At 45.5% G+C, this 22,317-nt stretch overlaps 1 protein-coding gene across 1 annotated transcript in view; it reads left to right on the forward strand.

The window, feature by feature from the left end:
* The window catches only part of THSD7A (thrombospondin type 1 domain containing 7A), a 479,581-nt gene that overhangs the window by 174,423 nt on the left and 282,841 nt on the right, over window positions 1–22,317 (forward strand). The window lies entirely within an intron of this gene.

Genomic DNA, 22,317 nt, shown 5'->3' on the forward strand with positions numbered 1-22,317 from the left:
ATCCACAAAATACTGCTATATAGTGCTGAAACAACAGTGCCATACACATCCCTAAAATACTGCTATACAGTGCTGAAACAACAGTGCCATACACATCCCCAAAATACTGCTATACAGTGCTGAAACAGTGCCATAGAAATCCACAAAATACTGCTATACAGTGCTGGAACAACAGTGCCATAGAAATCCACAAAATACTGCTATATAATGCTGAAACAACAGTGCCATACACATCCCCAAAATATTGCTATACAGTGCTGATACAACAGTGCCATACACATCCCCAAAATACTGCTATATAGTGCTGAAACAACAGTGCCATACACATCCCAAAATATTGCTATACAGTGCTGATTCAACAGTGCCATACACATCCCCCAAAAACTGCTATACAGTGCTGGAACAACAATGCCATACACAACCCCAAAATATTGCTATACAGTGCTGACACAACAGTGCCATACAAATCCCCAAAATACTGCTATACAGTGCTGACACAACAGTGCCATACAAATCCCCCAAATAATGCTATACAGTGCTGATTCAACAGTGCCATACACATCCCCCAAAAACTGCTATACAGTGCTGAAACAACAGTGCCATACACATCCCCCAAATACTGCTATACGGTGCTGAAACAACAGTGCCATGAACATCCCCCAAATATTGTTATATAGTGCTGAAACAACAGTGCTATACACATCCCCAAAATACTGCTATACAGTGCTGACACAACTGTGCCATAGAAATCCACAAAATACTGCTATACAATGCTGAAACAACAGTGCCATAGAAATCCACAAAATACTGCTATATAGTGCTGAAACAACAGTGCCATAGAAATCCACAAAATACTGCTATACAGTGCTGAAACAACAGTGCCATACACATCCCTAAAATACTGCTATACAGTGCTGAAACAGTGCCATAGAAATCCACAAAATACTGCTATACAGTGTGTTGTGATCCTAATGGCAGAGGATCTCAGGGTCTTCAGCAAAGTCTGCAAACATAAAAACTAGCTCTTAGGGAGGTGGTAACTGAGCTGACCACATACCTGATCCTAGCCCACAAATAATAGCAGCCAGGGAACGTGCCTACGTTGGTTCTAGACGTCTCGCGCCAGCCGGAGATCTAACTAACCCTTTCAGAGAAAATACAGACCTCACTTGCCTCCAGAGAAACATACCCCAAAGTAGATACAGGCCCCCAACAAATAATAACGGTGAGGTAAGAGGAAAGGACAAACGTAAGTATGAACTAGATTCAGCAAAGAGAGGCCCACTAAATAATAGCAGAAATATAGAAAGCGGACTTATGTGGTCAGCGAAAAACCCTACTAAAATATCCACGCTGAATATCCAAGAACCCCCGTACTGACTAACGGTATGGGGGGAGAATATCAGGCCCCTAAGAGCTTCCAGCAAAATCAGGAATCACATTATGAACAAGCTGGACAAAAAACAGAATAATACAAATAAACAAAAAACAAGAAAGCAGGACTTAGCTTATGTTGCAAAAATCAGGACCAGTAGACAAGAGCAACCAGACAAGGACTGATTACATGGATGCCAGGCAATGGACTAAGACTCCAGGAAGTTTAAATAGAAACACCCAGAGTCTTAACGAACAGGTGACTACAAACCTGAGGAAAGAGAATCCAAGAACCATACCGCGAGTGACCACAAGAGGGAGCCCAAAAGTATAGTTCATAACAGTACCCCCCCTTTAAGGAGGGGTCACCGAACCCTCACTACGACCACCAGGGCGATCAGGATGGGCAGCGTGAAAAGCACGAACCAAATCGGCCGCATGAACATCAGAGGCGACCACCCAGGAATTATCCTCCTGTCCATAGCCCTTCCATTTGACCAGATACTGAAGCCTCCGTCTAGAGAGACGAGAATCTAAGATCTTCTCCACCACATACTCCAACTCGCCCTCAACCAAGACCGGAGCAGGAGGGTCAACAGCAGGAACTACAGGCACAATGTACCGCCGCAACAAGGACCTATGGAACACATTGTGAATGGCAAACGACACAGGAAGATCCAAACGAAAAGACACCGGATTAAGGACCTCCAAAATTCTATAAGGACCAATAAAGCGAGGCTTAAACTTAGGAGAGGAAACCTTCAGAGGGACAAACCGAGAAGACAACCAAACCAAATCCCCAACACAGGGCCGGTTTTAGACAAAGTGGGGCCCTAGGCAAAAGTTTAAAATGAGGCCCCCAATGCTCACATACATATTGCACCATGACGCTCAAACATTTTGTTGTATTGACATGCGTTGAGTTCAGACCGTTCGATGCGTGCGATTGACAACATTGAAGTCGTTTGGCTCTTGTTTCTCGGCCTCTTTACATCGTCTGAGGACGAATCGAATGATGGGGACAGAACGCTAGTAGATCAATCTGTCCCCATATAGTATCATGCTATAAGCAGCAGGGCTGTGTGTGTGTGTGTGTGTGTGTGTGTGTGTGTGTGTGTGTGTGTGTGTGTGTGTGTGTGTGTGTATATACACACACACACATATACACACTCTAGTCTGTTCAACCATTATTTTAAAATGTGCATGAAACACACACACACACACACTATCACTGTATGTTTATATAGAATAATGCAAAAAATTATATATATATATATACACACACACACACACACACGCACATGCTTATACATGTACATGGCACACACTTATATACACACACATATATATGGCATGCACTCAGTGGCGTAACTACAAAGTTATGGGCCCCGGTGCGAACTTCCAAATGGGGCCCCCCACCCCACCCCGGGTCCCCCCGCCTCAACCCGCCCCCCCCCCACCTTCCCCTAGATACGCCTTGGACTGTCGCAGGAATCTCCTGCACTGCAACATGGTGTTGGGTGCCAGCACAGCCCGCACAGTGGTATATCCAGCACAGGGGTATATCCAGCAGAGCCCGCACAGGGGTATATCCAGCAGAGCCCGCACAGGGGTATATCCAGCAGAGCCCGCACAGGGATATATCCAGCAGAGCCCGCACAGGGATATATCCAGCAGAGCCCGCACAGGGATATATCCAGCAGAGCCCGCACAGGGATATATCCAGCAGAGCCCGCACAGGGATATATCCAGCAGAGCCCGCACAGGGATATATCCAGCAGAGCCCGCACAGGGATATATCCAGCAGAGCCCGCACAGGGATATATCCAGCAGAGCCCGCACAGGGATATATAGAGCAGAGCCCGCACAGGGATATATACAGCAGAGCCCGCACAGGGATATATACAGCAGAGCCCGCACAGGGATATATACAGCAGAGCCCGCACAGGGATATATACAGCAGAGCCCGCACAGGGATATATACAGCAGAGCCCGCACAGGGATATATACAGCAGAGCCCGCACAGGGATATATACAGCAGAGCCCGCACAGGGGTATATACAGCAGAGCCCGCACAGGGATATATACAGCAGAGCCCGCACAGGGATATATACAGCAGAGCCCGCACAGGGATATATACAGCAGAGCCCGCACAGGGATATATACAGCAGAGCCCGCACAGGGGTATATACAGCAGAGCCCGCACAGGGGTATATACAGCAGAGCCCGCACAGGGATATATACAGCAGAGCCCGCACAGGGATATATACAGCAGAGCCCGCACAGGGATATATACAGCAGAGCCCGCACAGGGATATATACAGCAGAGCCCGCACAGGGATATATACAGCAGAGCCCGCACAGGGATATATACAGCAGAGCCCGCACAGGGATATATACAGCAGAGCCCGCACAGGGATATATACAGCAGAGCCCGCACAGGGGTATATACAGCAGAGCCCGCACAGGGGTATATACAGCAGAGCCCGCACAGGGATATATACAGCAGAGCCCGCACAGGGATATATACAGCAGAGCCCGCACAGGGATATATACAGCAGAGCCCGCACAGGGATATATACAGCAGAGCCCGCACAGGGATATATACAGCAGAGCCCGCACAGGGATATATACAGCAGAGCCCGCACAGGGATATATACAGCAGAGCCCGCACAGGGATATATACAGCAGAGCCCGCACATCTCATCTCCCCCCCCCCCCCCCGATAATGGCCCCACAGTCCAGTTAAAAAGAAAAAAAAAAAAAACTCTCCTCACCTTTCCTTTTGCCCGCGCTGCTCCTGGCGGCTGCAGTCTGCCCAGGACACTGCAGGTGCGCGATGATATGACGTCATCGCGCACCCGCAGTGTACTGTCAGAGGCAGAGCGGGGAATGATGGGAGAGGGGGTGTCGGGTGACGCTCTCTCCTCCATCATTGCATTGAACTATACCGGTGTCATAGCCGCCGGTATAGTTAAATGCGGCGGCGGCACTGGGGGGGGGGGGGGGGGGGGAACAATGCAGCGGCCCACTACTGGCACCGGCTCTTCTGCCAGAAGTGCCCGATGGCCAGTCCGGCCCTGTACTGACCTGCCAACCCGGGGCCCCTGACCTGCGGGGCCCGGTCGCAATGGCGACCGCAGTAGTTACGCCCCTGCATGCACTTATACACAGACACATACATAGCATTCTTATACATACACAGCGTATATATATATATATATATATATATATATATATATATATATTACACACACATAAACACACGCACTTATACACACAAATATATACATGGCACGCATTCATACACATACATGGCACGCATTTATACACACATACTATATATATATATATATATATATATATATATATATATATATACACACACACACACACGGCAAGCAAAGACACACTTATACACACACACACACACACATACACGGCACAACAAATGCTCATTTGATACATGTGATTCACATAAGCACACACTACACATGACACACGCTATACACACCACACACACACACCTTTATGCTGGAGGGAATGAGATGTTCCACACTATCAGCTGCAGCTCCTCCTGCTCCCAGCAGACACCTTTCTGCCCTCTCCTCTGCTGGGACTGCCGACAAGAGCAGGAGTTGCTGACAGCAGGACAGGAGCCATCATCACCAGGAGCAGCACACATAGTGGGACGGTGCTCTTTACTTATCTGCCGGCTCAGGTTGTTACTGGTGCTGGGTCTCTCTCCCTTCCCCTCAGAGGCTCCGTGCAGCAGGACAGGGCACTGGCCAATCAGCACTTCTATCACTCTGATGGGGGAGGTTCAGTGGCCGCTGCTCCTGTGCTTCACTGCAGGCTCCTATTTTACTGCTACAAACATTCCCAGAGTACATGGCCTGTGGTGACATCACGGTCACATGGCAGGTCACCTGATCGTGATGTCACTACAGGTCCTTAACCAGTCTCTACTCGGAAGCTTCACTGATAATGCTATTATCAGTGAAGCTTCTGCTGTAGATGCTGGGGGCCCCCAAGGGAGTGGGGCCCCAGGCAGCTGCCTAGTCTGCCTGGCCCTAACGCCGGCCCTGCTGGCACGGTCACATGGCAGGTCACCTGATCGTGATGTCACTACAGGTCCTTAACCAGTCTCTACTCGGAAGCTTCACTGATAATGCTATTATCAGTGAAGCTTCTGCTGTAGATGCTGGGGGCCCCCAAGGGAGTGGGGCCCCAGGCAGCTGCCTAGTCTGCCTGGCCCTAACGCCGGCCCTGCCCCAACACGAAGTCGGGGACCCACACCGCGGCGGCGGTTGGCAAAACGCTGAGCCTTCTTCTGTGACAACTTCAAGTTGTCCACCACATGATTCCAAGTCCGCTGCAACCTATCAACCACAGAATCCACCCTAGGACAGTCAGAAGGCTCAACATGACCCGAGGAGAAACGAGGATGAAAACCAGAGTTGCAGAAAAATGGCGAAACCAAAGTAGCGGAACTAGCCCGATTATTGAGGGCAAACTCAGCCAATGGCAAGAAGGTCACCCAATCATCCTGATCCACAGAAACAAAACATCTCAAATAAGCCTCCAGCGTCTGATTAGTTCGCTCCGTTTGGCCATTAGTCTGAGGATGAAAGGCAGACGAGAACGACAGATCAATGCCCATCTTAGCACAAAAAGATCGCCAGAATCTGGACACAAACTGGGATCCTCTGTCAGACACGATATTCTCAGGAATGCCGTGCAAACGAACCACATTCTGAAAAAACAAAGGAACCAGATCGGAAGAGGAAGGCAACTTCGGCAAGGGCACCAAATGGACCATCTTGGAAAAACGATCACACACCACCCAGATGACAGACATTCCCTGAGACACCGGAAGATCTGAAATGAAATCCATGGAAATGTGTGTCCAAGGCCTCTTCGGGACGGGCAAGGGCAAAAGCAACCCGCTGGCACGAGAACAGCAAGGCTTAGCCCGAGCACAAGTCCCACAGGACTGCACAAAAGCACGCACATCCCGTGACAAGGAAGGCCACCAAAAGGACCTAGCCACCAAATCTCTGGTACCAAAAATCCCAGGATGCCCTGCCAACACTGAGGAATGAACCTCGGAAATAACTCTGCTGGTCCATTTATCAGGAACAAACAGTCTATCAGGTGGACAAGAGTCAGGTCTACCAGCCTGAAATCTCTGCAACACACGTCGCAAATCAGGAGAAATGGCCGACAAAATCACTCCCTCTTTAAGAATACCAGCCGGCTCTGAGACTCCAGGAGAATCAGGCACAAAGCTCCTGGAAAGAGCATCAGCCTTCACATTTTTCGAACCAGGCAGGTATGAGACCACAAAGTCAAAACGGGAGAAAAACAATGACCAACGAGCCTGTCTAGGATTCAGGCGTTTAGCAGACTCGAGATACATCAGGTTCTTGTGACCAGTCAAGACCACCACACGATGCTTAGCTCCCTCGAGCCAATGACGCCACTCCTCAAATGCCCACTTCATGGCCAACAACTCCCGATTACCAACATCATAGTTCCGCTCAGCCGGCGAAAACTTCCTGGAAAAGAAAGCACAAGGTCTCATCACAGAGCAACCAGAGCCTTTCTGCGACAAAACAGCCCCTGCACCGATCTCAGAAGCATCAACCTCGACCTGGAAGGGAAGTGAGACATCAGGCTGGCACAAAACAGGCGCCGAAGTAAACCGGCGCTTCAGCTCCCGGAAGGCCTCAATGGCCGCAGGAGCCCAATTAGTGACATCAGAACCTTTCTTGGTCATATCCGTCAGAGGTTTAACAATGCTAGAAAAGTTAGCAATAAAACGACGGTAGAAATTAGCAAAACCCAAAAACTTCTGAAGACTCTTAACAGACGTGGGTTGAGTCCAATCATGAATAGCTCGGACCTTGACTGGGTCCATCTCCACAGCAGAAGGGGAAAAGATAAAACCCAAAAAGGAAACCTTCTGCACTCCAAAGAGACACTTTGAGCCCTTCACAAACAAAGCATTATCACGCAAAACCTGAAACACCATCCTGACCTGCTTTACATGAGAATCCCAATCATCAGAAAAAACTAAAATGTCATCCAGATAAACAATCACAAATTTATCTAGATACTTCCGGAAGATGTCATGCATAAAGGATTGAAACACTGAAGGAGCATTAGAGAGCCCAAAAGGCATCACCAAGTACTCAAAATGACCTTCGGGCGTATTGAATGCAGTTTTCCATTGATCTCCCTGCTTAATGCGCACAAGGTTGTACGCACCACGAAGATCTATCTTGGTGAACCACCTGGCACCCTTAATCCGGGCAAACAAGTCCGACAATAGAGGCAAAGGATACTGAAATTTAACCGTGATTTTATTCAGAAGCCGATAGTCTATACAAGGTCTCAAAGATCCGTCTTTCTTGGCCACAAAAAAGAATCCCGCACCAAGAGGGGAAGAGGATGGACGAATATGTCCTTTCTCCAAAGACTCCTTTATATAAGAACGCATCGCGGCATGCTCAGGTACCGACAGATTAAATAATCGTCCCTTAGGAAACTTGCTACCAGGAATCAAATCTATAGCGCAGTCACAGTCCCTATGAGGAGGCAAAGCACTGGACCTGGACTCACTGAACACATCCTGATAGTCAAGCAAAAACTCAGGAACTTCTGAAGGAGTGGAGGAAGCAATAGACACCGACGGGGAATCGCAATGAATTCCCTGACAACCCCAACTTGACACAGACATAGCCCTCCAATCCAGGACTGGATTGTGGGTCTGTAACCATGGCAGACCCAAAACGACCAAATCATGCATTTTATGCAGAACAAGAAAACGAATCACCTCCCGATGTTCAGGAGTCATGCACATGGTCACTTGTGTCCAATACTGCGGTTTATTCTCCGCCAATGGCGTAGCATCAATTCCTCTAAGAGGAATAGGATTTTCTAAAGGCTCCAGGACAAAACCACAGCGCCTGGCAAACGACAGATCCATAAGACTCAGGGCAGCGCCTGAATCCACAAACGCCATAACAGGGTAGGAAGACAATAAGCAAATTAAAGTCACAGACAAAATAAATTTAGGCTGTAAGTTACCAACGGCGACAGGACTAACAAACTTTGTTAGGCGTTTAGAGCATGCTGGTATAACATGTGTAGAATCACCGCAGTAAAAACACAACCCATTCTGACGTCTATGATTTTGCCGTTCAGTTCTAGTCTGAATTCTATCACATTGCATTAAATCAGGCGTCTGTTCAGACAACACCGCCAAAGGATTAGCGGATTTGCGCTCCCGCAAACGCCGGTCAATCTGAATGGCCAGCGTCATAGAATCATTCAGACTTGTAGGGATGGGAAACCCACCATCACATTCTTAATAGTTTCAGAAAGGCCATTTCTGAAATTTGCGGCCAGAGCACACTCATTCCACTGAGTAAGCACGGACCATTTCCGAAATTTTTGGCAATACAATTCGGCTTCATCCTGGCCCTGAGAAATAGCCAGCAAGGCTTTTTCTGCCTGAATTTCAAGATTGGGCTCCTCATAAAGCAATCCGAGCGCCAGAAAAAAACGCATCAATATTCGCCAATGCCGGATCTCCTGGCGCCAATGAGAAAGCCCAATCCTGAGGGTCGCCCCGCAAGAAGGAGATAACAATTTTAACTTGCTGAGCTGAGTCTCCAGACGAACGAGGTCTCAAAGAAAGAAACAATTTACAATTATTCCTAAAATTCCCAAATTTAAATCGATCTCCAGAGAACAGCTCAGGAATAGGAATCTTAGGCTCTGACATAGGACTGCCAATAACAAAATCCTGAATGCTCTGCACACGAGCAGCAAGCTGATCCATACTAGTAATCAGAGTTTGCACATTCATGTCTGCAGCAGAGTTTCAAGCCATTCAGAGGTAAAGGGGAAGAAAAAAAAAAAAAAAACTCAGAACTTCTCTTTTCTTTTAATCCCACTTCTGCAATGCATTAACTATTCAGTGGCCTGGCATACTGTTGTGATCCTAATGGCAGAGGATCTCAGGGTCTTCAGCAAAGTCTGCAAACATAAAAACTAGCTCTTAGGGAGGTGGTAACTGAGCTGACCACATAACTGATCCTAGCCCACAAATAATAGCAGCCGGGGAACGTGCCTACGTTGGTTCTAGACGTCTCGCGCCAGCCGGAGATCTAACTAACCCTTTCAGAGAAAATACAGACCTCACTTGCCTCCAGAGAAAGATACCCCAAAGTAGATACAGGCCCCCAACAAATAATAACGGTGAGGTAAGAGGAAAGGACAAACGTAAGTATGAACTAGATTCAGCAAAGAGAGGCCCACTAAATAATAGCAGAAATATAGAAAGCGGACTTATGTGGTCAGCGAAAAACCCTACTAAAATATCCACGCTGAATATCCAAGAACCCCCGTACCGACTAACGGTATGGGGGGAGAATATCAGGCCCCTAAGAGCTTCCAGCAAAATCAGGAATCACATTATGAACAAGCTGGACAAAAAACAGAATAATACAAATAAACAAAAAACAAGAAAGCAGGACTTAGCTTATGTTGCAAAAATCAGGGCCAGTAGACAAGAGCAACCAGACAAGGACTGATTACATGGATGCCAGGCAATGGACTAAGACTCCAGGAAGTTTAAATAGAAACACCCAGAGTCTTAACGAACAGGTGACTACAAACCTGAGGAAAGAGAATCCAAGAACCATACCGCGAGTGACCACAAGAGGGAGCCCAAAAGTATAGTTCATAACAACAGTGCTGGAACAACAGTGCCATTCACATCCCCAAATTACTGTTATACAGTGCTGACACAACAGTGCCATACACATTTCCAAAATACTGTTATACAGTGCTGACACAACAGTGTCATTCACGGAGCACCCACTAAGACCGTGAGATACTCGGTACCGGGTCGGTTTCTTAAAGGGAAGTGTCATGGCAGCAATGACCCAGTCCGTGGCCCTGGACGTCTAATAAAATGTGAAAAAGGGGAATAGAGTTTATGGAATAAGTGTTCGTGACGCCACCTGTGGTATTCGGCCAGGGATGGCGGACGCTGCTTAAAGGGGTCCACTGGGGCTGATGGTAATGCAGCTTAGATGGTTTCGCTCCCCACAGGAGTAGCGGAGGCCCCAGGGCTACCAGGACAGTCTATGAGGGGTTGTAGATGTTGGAGTGCAGGAAATAATTGTAGGACACAGGATTTGCAGTTTCTTTTCCTTTTACTGTTGAAATTGCAGTCCAGGGCACAGGTTACAGGTGATCTTTGAAATCCGGGCAGCCTGGAAGCGGTTTGGAATCCCCCTAGCCAGGTGGAGTTGGAAGCCTTCCTTTCTTCACTGAATTCTGGGTTCTTGATGCATTAGATTTCCTCAAATCCCTCTCTCAATCTGTCCTCTTAGGTGGACACTACCCGCATGGCAGGCAGCTTGAGCCTTTATACAGGTGTCCCTTTCTCGTGGTAACTTTGGGCTCTAATCTGCTGCTGTGCCTTCGGGTGTCAGTCGTGGCTAGAAGAAAATAGCGTGTGCACTACTGGTCAAATGGTGCTAAGGTAGGCTCCCACACCTTAATCCAAATAAAGAAAAAACCTAGCACTCAACTGATGCTTATGTGCAAATTTTATTGTAGTACCCAAAAACGTTTCGGTCCCTCAAGCGGACCTTCATGCTGTGGAGGATCAGGCGTGATGTGCTGCTGTCAGACGCGGTGTCCAGCGGTGGACACCGCGTCTGACAGCAGCACATCACGCCTGATCCTCCACAGCATTCTATCCAGTACAGCGTTCTGCCAAGACGCTGCAGGTACAAGTGCCCTGAGACAATATTGTCTCTTATGCCCGAGCTTCAGTTTAGTACGTAACTGATGAAGGTCCGCTTGAGGGACCGAAACGTTTTTGGGTACTACAATAAAATTTGCACATAAGCATCAGTTGAGTGCTAGGTTTTTTCTTTAGTCGTGGCTAGAAGACCTGCAATCTGCTGCCCTCTAGTTTCTGCTGTGGGGCATACAGGTCCCACAACCTCGGACCCCGGTGTTTGGTTTCTTGCGCTTTATCCCAGGAGTGAGCTCAATCGCAGCTCCAGTCCCAGCTTCTCTCTCCTCTTGCTTCCTCTCCCTTCACTGTCTCACACAGACTGACTTCTAACTCCTCCTCCAGACCAGAACTTATAGGGAAGCTACCCTGAAACTGGGTTTAGAGCTCCCCCTTCTGGCCTGGAGTCAGGAAAGTGTTGTATGCTAGTGTTACCTGCTAAGGGGATTCCTTCTCGCTTCCAGGCATGACATCACCCTCCCCGAGAGGCAGGCAATACCACTGAGACAACTGGATTCCTGGGGTGTCACAATACACATCCCCAAAATACTGTTATACAGTGCTGACACAACAGTGCCATACACATCCCCAAAATACTTTTATACGGTGCTGACATGAGTACCCAAGTAGACGGTGCACCATGTCCTCACCATCTATAGTTGCTGTAACGGCCGAGATCGGAGTTCCTGACCCCGGAGTTTAACCCCTGAGATGCTGCAGTCAATAGCAAATATCACGTTTGCTCATCACTACTGACTATCCAGTATAGTCAGCTGTGGCATTTCGGAGACCCCGGTCCTGCGCCTCAGCTGGCTTCACTAATTACTCCATAAGTGCCTTCCTGATCACATGACTCTGCGCCTAGAAGACAACACATAATGAATTGCCTGTTAACAACACTGGCACGTTGATGGCGGGGGCGCCAGGTCACCAATATCTCGCTCCATTTAGGTAATTAACAACGTACACAGGCAAATGGAGGCAGCGTAAAAGTAATAGCACCTCTGAGTGTCATGTACTTAGCCAGCGCGAGTCGAGAGCACGGACCCGCGCTCACCAGATAATTGTCTTACATGGGGCTGCCATCTCTGTACCTGCTCTGAAGACAAATCATTCTCCAGAAACTTCTTCTTCAGGGAGATGACGATTCTAGTTTCTGGGATATATGGCGCTGTTATATCAGCACTGCAGGGTATTAGCAGCAAAAAGTGGTGTTGTAGTGGTATTATTAGGGGACTTGCCTTATTTCAGCATGCTATGGCGGTCTTACTTTACAGTGCACACGCAACAGTGCCATACATTGCTCAATATGGGAGATGGCGGTACTGTTGTTTTTAGCTTTATGGCGATATTGCACTTGGCAACATTATTTGCAATAATTGCAATATTGCATGATTAGTGCATAGGACAATTTTGTTTCAGCTCCTTATGGCGGGATTATTTGGGAATTGGGTGGCACTGTTTTTAAGCATTGTATTAGGAAATAAATAGCACTGATGTTGTGTTACATAATGATAGTTTCACTGCGTTGCACTCTGGTTAAGCTCATTTGATCTTTGTGCCTTGGAAATATACGACACTGTTGTGTCAGCGCTGTATGGTGTTATTACTTGAACAGTGTATGTGACTATTGTTTCAGCAAGTTATGGCAGTATTAGCTGAGAAATGGATGACGTTGTTATTTGTGCACTGTATACGGAAATGAACGGCACTGTGGTACTGCTTGGATGCCATGAAGCACTGTTGTTTCAGCACCTTATGGCTGTTTATTTATTACTTGTTAATGAGATGTCGCTGTTCCTTCAGCACTTGATGGCGATAGTACTTGGAAATGCATGGCACTGGTGTTCAGGCACTAAATGTAGTGTTCTTTAGGAAACTGAAGGCCTTGTTATTTCAACACTGTGTGACGGTATTATTTAGGAAATGGATGGCACTGTTTCAAGCAGTGTATGGTGGTATTATTTTGGGAATGAATGGCTCTGTTGTTGCAGTATATGTCAGTGCTTCTTGAGACCATATATCATTGTTGTTTCAGTACTATATGGCGATATTGATTAAATGCACCTTGTTATATGAAAATAGATGGCACTGTAGTTTCATTACTGTATGGCAGCAATATTTAGGAAACAAGGGCACTGCTGATGTACTGACTAATCAGACTTATAGTACTGTACTGTGTGGTACTATTCTCTATGTATTACCTATCTATCTATAATCTATCTATTATCCATCTATTATCTATCTATCTATCTATCTATTATCTATCTATCATCTATCTATCTATGATCTATCTATTATCTATCTATTATCTATTATATATCTATCTGTTATCTATCTATTTTATATCTATCTATTATCTATCTATTATCTATTATCTATCTATCTATTATCTATCTATCTATTATCTATCTATCTATCTATCTATTATCTATCCATTATCTATCTATTATCTATCCATTATCTATCTATTATCTATCTATTATCTATCTATTATCTATCCATTATCTATCTATTATCTATCTATTATCTATCTATTATCTATTATCTATCTATTATCTATTATCTATCTATCTATCTATCTATCTATCTATCTATCTATCTATCTATTATCTATCCATTATCTATCTATTATCTATCTATTATCTATCTATTATCTATCCATTATCTATCTATTATCTATCTATAATCTATCTATTACCTATTATCTATCTATTATCTATCTATTATCTATTATCTATCTATCTATCTATCTATCTATCTATCTATCTATCTATTATCTATCCATTATCTATCTATTATCTATCCATTATCTATCTATTATCTATCCATTATCTATCTATTATCTATCTATATATTATGTATCTATCTATCTTTCTGATTTCATAGAAAGTTCTGTGTCTCTCTTGTGGATACCAGATGCTTTGCCTAAGTCAGATCTATCTCTGGATCTCTGTGGATCTCTTCTCAGCCCATAATCTGGTGGCGGCTGCCTGTTTTTCCGCAGCTGAGGACCAGTAATCCGCACTTGCTTATCTCTCTTAATCACAGGCGCACAATGCTTCGGCTTCCTGAGCCTTTAATTCCCTCTTAAATGCGTAACAGAGTGGAAAGTAAATACAAAGGCAGAGCGACCGCCACCACCGCGGCTAATTTCTTCTGATGCCAGAATATTTATGCCGGGTAGCGCCAGCGCATTATTTCATCAGGACCGATTCTGCACAAGTACAAGGTCGGATCCGGAGCCGGTTCTCTACAATGGCGGAACGTCTCGAGAGAAACTCTGCAGCCAAGAACATCACACTGGTCGTCACTTCTAGATCGAAGGGAAACGTTGCCAGAGCCGTGGGTGCGGGGGCAGATTCCAAAACCCTTCCCCTCAGGCGCCACAATCTGGATGATTTATGGATGATTTCATAACAATGATGCTAATTATATATTCCATTCCGAAACACGTGATTGACATTGACTTGTGCAGCTTTGGCCTTAACGACCCCCAAAAATGATATGTGTAGAAGGTGATGGTAGTGTCAGCCATAGCCCGTATATATATATATATATATATATATATATATATATATATATATATATATATATATATATATATATACCAAGGCTCATATATGCTGCATCCTGTGACTTTATCAGCCCCCGGAGGACGGCGGCCCGGGGCTACTGCTCTTCTCTGTCCTCCAACCCTGCACCTGGGTCTTGTGCTTAAAACTTTCACCAGGCGAAGACCATCAATAAATTGACACAACGGCCGCTGAAAGCTCATCAGTGGCTTCTGCTTAATGGGAAATTAATTCTAAAATAATTATATGCTGGTTAATATATGCAACGGAGGGGATTAGCCAGATGTAAATAGCGAGGGAACGTGTGACATTAATAGACGAGGCTTCATGTAAGATTTTTGGGGCTTAAACATACAAGTAGTCCCAAACCTCCGTGGCATCGCCCGGAATCAGGGACACAAGTACCTTCCTCTCCTCAAACTGTGCCGCCCGGTGCCTCCAGACAGAGGTGTATCTTGGTTTTCAGTCAGTTTGGCGCCCACCCCCCCCCCCCAGCACATATGGCTTTTGCACACTTAGTCACGTGCCGACGAGCTGCTCTTCCTAATTCTCTCAATGTTCAGTGAAAAACTGAGAGCTGAATCCTAACAGTGAGGATATTCCACGCGGTTAGGACTGGCTGCAGGGCTTCATTTTATAATTAAAGGGTGCGACCATCTTTGAGATGAAAGTCTGCAGTCACTATAGGTTGCTGCAAGGCTTCTGAATTCTCACAGCGCAAACACTGCACACTTTTAGGATTCTCCCTTGCCGGTGACAAGAGTGGACGGATATGTCAGCATAAGTATGTGATTTGTACACTTCTGGCCACATTCCGACTAGACGTGTCCGGCCTCTGTTATTTCATTTTCATTGAGTGAGGCCACACATGTCCAGTCGGCACGTCACCGCACGTATGCAAATCGCCGGCACCAGAGGATCCTGACAGTGTGCAGTGTGCACTGAGAGAAGCCTGCAGGCACATAGAATAACTGCAGGCTCATCATAAACTTGGACAACCCCTTTAATGTTCTTAACATAAATAAAAATCGGAGAATTAGTCTGCATCAGAAAATTTTTTTTTACATCCAGGTACCTGATAGATGACATGGTTGTTCTTTCTTTTCATTTTCATTTTTTCCAGACTCCATGCTGCGTTTTCTCATCCGCAGCCGTCTCTGCAGACTTCCATCTTCTCCGGTCTTCTGCAGCACATCCCCACATGATGCCCTTAAAAATAGAAGTGTCATTATAATGCTCCTAAATAGCGATGGGCAGACCGCTGGATGTTTTGGTCCGACAGATTCGGACGAACATTTAAAAAAAAAAGTTCAGTTCGGGTACCAGAGCAGTATCTCAACCCAAACCCCACTTAGATGAATTGGGTCTGAACATCCATTGCTTGCCACGCTGTCATCTGCAAGACAGGGCAGAAAACACTGCCTCTGATCGGCGGTAAGATCGCCGCCACCGGCCAGAGAGCTGCAGTTCCCACGCTGTCAGATGACAGCATAAACCAGCAGCTGTGACCGGAGGTAAAAAGTTTACTGCGGGTCACTGAGGCAGCGGCTGATGGGAGTACTACTCCCATCATCCTATACCTGGTGTCACTGATAATAGCGAGAGCAGGCACCGGCTGATGGGAGTATTTATCTGCGGGCTGCAACTCTCAGCTGTCAACTTTATCAAGGCTGGTTATCAAGAATAGAGAGTTCTATGCTGTTTTTTAAAAATATTTAAATAACTAATTAAAAAACAACCAGCCAAGCTAAAGCGGACAACTGGGGGCTGGTATTCTCAAGCTGGTAAGGGGCCGTGGATATTGCCCCCATACTAAAAATAGCAGCCCGCAGCAGCCCCAGAAAAGGTGCATCTATTAGTGCTGCCAATTCTGGCACTTTGCCTGGCTCTTCCACTTGCCCTGTGGTGGTGACAAGTGGGGTAATATTTGTGGGGTTGATGTCACCTTTATGTTGTCAAGTGACATCAAGCCCAGAGGATAGTAATGGAGAGGCGTCTATAAGACACCTATTCATTACTAGCCCCATAGTCATATTGTAAATAAAAAACACCCAGAATAAAGTCACTTATGTAAAATAAAATATGCGCCGTTTTACAAATTTAGTTAAAAATAACAAACAAAGTTATGCTCACCATACGCCCATTACATTGAAGCCCTTGCCCCTTGTAAAAACCACAGAATAAACATTCTTTACATACAGTGGAAGATGATGCAGAAGAATAAAGGTATCTGCAAACGTTGCGGATTTGGCTGAAAACCTGCAGGGAATCTGCAGGTAAAACACAGGTCATTTTACCTGCAAATTCTGCAGAATCCACGGAGAAAAATCCGCACTGGAATCTGCACCGTGTGCACATACCCTACAGGTCCCACACATATTAGATTATAATCGGTTGAACCCGTTGACATAAGCGGGGTCGGCCGACAGTCTAATGTGTATGAGGGCTCGGCTCTCCCCGGATGATGATGATGTCACGAGAAATTGGGATCGGGGCATTGGAATTTCAATGTCTGACTTTTTTTGTTCTCTGGGAGATAAACCACTGCCAGAGAATCTGGCAGCAGCTTTCTCATAGAGAACACAGGAACAATCAGTGGAGCTAAGTTTTCCTATGAATGGGGAAGTCGGGAGAGACAGCCGTCACGGGAACCATCCTGAGGCCAACAGCGGTCTAATGTGCATGAGGGCCTCACCACAAGTCAGGAGTCTTGATCTCTTACATTTTGCCTGGTAGATGACCAAGAAGCACTATTTTTCTTTGACCGCAGAGAAGAGCATTGGGGGGAGGCTCCTGCCGCAGACAGTTGTCTTACAACTATGCACAGGATTGCAAAAAGGGTGGAGAATGACATGGCTAAAATAAAGAGACACAAAGAGAATATTTCTTTACATAGTTTGTAGTTTTAACTGTAATATGAGACTAAATCAGATGAAGTCCTTAGTTGTTATATACAATTAATAGTCCCTTCTTCTGAAGCTCATGTTGATGACGGAGATACAGACGATTGCGATTGTTGAAAACCTTTAATTCTCTCTTTTCCTTGCTGCCTTACTCTTTGTTAATGCTGATAACACAACCATCCACAACCTGTCTCCTCCATACATCTGTGACCTCGTCTCCCGGCACTTACCTACACGTAACCTCCGATCCTCACAAGATCTCCTTCTCTACTCCCCTCTTATCTCCTCTTCCCACAATCGCATACAAGATTTCTCTCGCGTATCACCCCTACTCTGGAACCCTCTACCACAACACATCAGACTCTCGCCTACCATCGAAACCTTCAAAAAGAACCTGAAGACCCACCTCTTCCGACAAGCCTACAACCTGCAGTAACCACCGATCAACCAACCGCTGCACGACCAGCTCTATCCTCACCTACTGTATTCTCACCCTTCCCTTGTAGATTGTGAGCCTTCGCGGGCAGGGTCCTCTCTCCTCCTGTACCAGTTATGACCTGTATTGTTTAAGAATATTGTACTTGTTTTTATTATGTATACTCCTCCTCACATGTAAAGCGCCATGGAACAAATGGCGCTATAACAATAAATAATAATAATAATAATAGCCAAGTGCATAGACAGTATCTTCCCAGGATGTGGCGCCCACCCAGGAAGGTAGGACTATGCTGAGTATGTGCACCTCCCAATTTGCAGCCTCTGTCAGTGGAGAGGTGGCTGCACATCGCTCGCTCTCTTAACCCCTTTCTGCCATTGGACGTACTATTCCGTCCATGTGGGGTGGGCCCTAATTCCCAAGGACGGAATAGTACGTCCAGCGCGATCGGCCGTGCTCACGGGGGGGAGCGCGGCCGATCGCGGCCAGGTGTCAGCTGCCTATCGCAGCTGACATCCGGCACTATGTGCCAGGAGCAGTCACGGACCGCCCCCGGCACATTAACCCCCGGCACACCGCGATCAAACATGATCGAGGTGTGCCGGCGGTACAGGGAAGTATTGCGCAGGGAGAGGGCTCCCTGCGTGCTTCCCTGAGACCCCCAGAGCAACGCGATGTGATCTCGTTGCTGCGAGGGTCTCTTACCTCCTCCTCGCTGCAGGTGCCCGGATCCAAGATGGCCGCGGCATCCGGGTCCTGCAGGGAGGGAGGTGGCTTACCGAGTGCCTGCTCAGAGCAAGCGCTTGGTAAGCCTGCAGCACTGTGAGTCAGATCGGTGATCTGGCAGAGTGCTGTGCAAACTGTCAGATCAGCGATCTGTGATGTCCCCCCCTGGGACAAAGTAAAAAAGTTAAAAAAAAATTTCCACATGTGTAAAAAAAAAAATAAAAAAAATTCCTAACTAAAGAAAAAAAAATTATTATTCCCATAAATACATTTCTTTATCTAAATAAAAAAAATCAAACAATAAAAGTACACATATTTAGTATCGCCGCGTCCGTAACGACCCCACCTATAAAACTATATCACTAGTTAACCCCTTCAGTGAACACCGTAAAAAATTTAAAAAAAAAAACGAGGCAAAAAACGATTTATTCTCATACCGCCAAACAAAAAGTGGAATAACACGCGATCAAAAAGACGGATATAAATAACCATGGTACCGCTGAAAACGTCATCTTGTCCAGCAAAAAACGAGCCACCATACAGCATCATCAGCAAAAAATAAAAAAGTTATAGTCCTCAGAATAAAGTGATGCAAAAATAATTATTTTTTCTATAAAATAGTTTTTATCGTATAAAAGCGCCAAAACATAAAAAAATGATATAAATGAGATATCGCTGTAATCGTACTGACCCGACGAATAAAACGGCTTTATCAATTTTACCAAACGCGGAACGGTATAAACGCCTCCCCCAAAAGAAATTCATGAATAGCTGGTTTTTGGTCATTCTGCCTCACAAAAATCGGAATAAAAAGCGATCAAAAAATGTCATGTGCCCGAAAATATTACCAATAAAAATGTCAACTCGTCCCACAAAAAACAAGACCTCACATAACTCTGTGGACTCAAATATGGAAAAATTATAGCTCTCAAAATGTGGTAATGCAAAAAATATTTTTTGCAATAAAAAGCGTCTTTCAGTGTGTGACGGCTGCCAATCATAAAAATCCGCTAAAAAACCCGCTATTAAAGTAAATCAAACCCCCCTTCATCACCCCCTTAGTTAGGGAAAAATTAAAAAATTTAAAAAATGTATTTATTTCCATTTTCCCATTAGGGTTAGGGCTAGGGTTAGGGTTAGTGCTAGGGTTAGGGCTAGGGTTAGGGCTAGGGTTAGTGCTAGGGTTAGGGTTAGGGTTAGGGCTAGAGTTAGGGCTAGGGTTAGGGTTAGGGCTAGGGTTAGGGTTGGGGCTAGGGTTAAGGCTACAGTTAGGGTTGGGGCTAAAGTTAGGGTTAGGTTTGGGGCTAAAGTTAGGGTTAGGATTACATTTACAGTTGGGAATAGGGTTGGGATTAGGGTTAGGGGTGTGTCAGGGTTAGGGGTGTGGTTATGGTTACCATTGGGATTAGGGTTAGGGGTGTGTTTGGATTAGGGTTTCAGTTATAATTGGGGGGTTTCCACTGTTTAGGAACATGAGGGGCTCTCCAAACGCGACATGGCGTCCGATCTCAATTTCAGCCAATTCTGCGTTGAAAAAGTAAAACAGTGCTCCTTCCCTGCTCTCCCGTGCGCCCAAACAGGGGTTTACCCCAACATATGGAGTATCAGCGTACTCAGGACACATTGGAGAACAACTTCTGGGGTCCAATTTCTCCTGTTACCCTTGGGAAAATACAAAACTGGGGGCTAAAAAATAATTTTTGTGGAAAAAAAAATATTTTTTATTTTCACGGCTCTGCGTTATAAACTGTAGTTAAACACTTGGGGGTTCAAAGCTCTCACAACACATCGAGATGAGTTCCTTAGGGGGTCTACTTTCCAAAATGATGTCACTTGTGGGGGGTTTCTACTGTTTAGGTACATTAGGGGCTCTGCAAACGCAATGTGACGCCTGCAGACCAATCCATCTAAGTCTGCATTCCAAATGGCGCTCCATCCCTTCCGAGCCCTCCCATGCGCCCAAACGGTGGTTCCCCCCCACATATGGGGTATCAGCATACTCAGGCCAAATTGGACAACTTTTGGGGTGCAATTTCTCCTGTTACCCTCGGGAAAATACAAAACTGGGGGCTAAAAAATACTTTTTGTGGGAAAAAATTTTTGTTTTATTTTTACGGCTCTGCATTATAAACTTCTGTGAAGCACTTGGTGGGTCAAAGCGCTCACCCCACATCTAGATAAGTTCTTCTCCTTCGCTTCCGAGCTCTGTCATGCGCCCAAACAGTGGTTTACCCCCATATATGGGGTATCGGCGTACTCAGGACAAATTGTACAACATCTTTTGGGGTCCATTTTCTCCTGTTACCCTTGGTAAAATAAAGCAAATTGGAGCTGAAGTAAATTTTTTGTGAAAAAAAGTTAAATGTTCATTTTTATTTAAACATTCCAAAAATTCCTGTGAAACACCTGAAGGGTTAATAAACTTCTTGAATGTGGTTTTGAGCACCTTGAGGGGTGCAGTTTTTAGAATGGTGTCACACTTGGGTATTTTCTATCATATAGACCCCTCAAAATGACTTCAAATGAGATGTGGTCCCTAAAAAAATGGTGTTGTAAAAATGAGAAATTGCTGGTCAACTTTTAACCCTTATAACTCCCTAACAAAAAAAAAATTTTGGTTCCAAAATTGTGCTGATGTAAAGTAGACATGTGGGAAATGTTACTTATTAAGTATTTTGTGTGACATATCTCTGTGATTTAAGGGCATAAAAATTCAAAGTTGGAAAATTGCGAAATTTTCAAAATTTTCGCCAAATTTCCGTTTTTTTCACAAATAAACGCAGGAAATATCAAAGAAATTTTACCACTATCATGAAGCCCAATATGTCACGGGAAAACAATGTCAGAATCACCGGGATCCGTTGAAGCGTTCCAGAGTTATAACCTCATAAAGGGACAGTGGTCAGAATTGTAAAAATTGGCCCGGTCATTAACGTGCAAACCACCCTTGGGGGTGAAGGGGTTAATTGACTTCTAAGGGGGTTTCCATAGGAGCTGTTGTGTGTATACATGAGACATAACACCATTTCTGGGCATTAAATATCTCACATTTCTCACCAGTATTTCCCTTTGTAGTTCTGTCCCTAATTATCAGCTCTCTAGGAGCCACCAGTGGACCAGGTGGGCTTCCTGCTCTCCTTTTTCTATATAGCTTAACATATCTTTCGCAGTAGAAGCAGCAGAGAGGACATTAACATTATACAACAGCACTGAGCAGTGTAACTGTGAATCCAGCTCTAGCACTAGAAGAAGAGAAAAGACTAGAAAACTGTAGCACAGGACTCTGTGTGTCTGTGCCTGTCTTTTTCTCTCTGCACCTGCCTTCTCCCCTTCCCTAGACTACATATGAAAGCTGTAATCTGATCCCTCTTGACCAAGACACCATTTTCTGGGTGAATAATAAGTTCAGGAGGCATGAGAAGGTGAAGTGGCTCATAAGGGGAGAAACATATTTTTCTGATAAGATAAACTACAACG

Source organism: Ranitomeya variabilis, chromosome 6 (assembly GCF_051348905.1).
Source record: "Ranitomeya variabilis isolate aRanVar5 chromosome 6, aRanVar5.hap1, whole genome shotgun sequence".
NCBI classification, from domain to species: Eukaryota; Metazoa; Chordata; class Amphibia; order Anura; family Dendrobatidae; genus Ranitomeya; species Ranitomeya variabilis.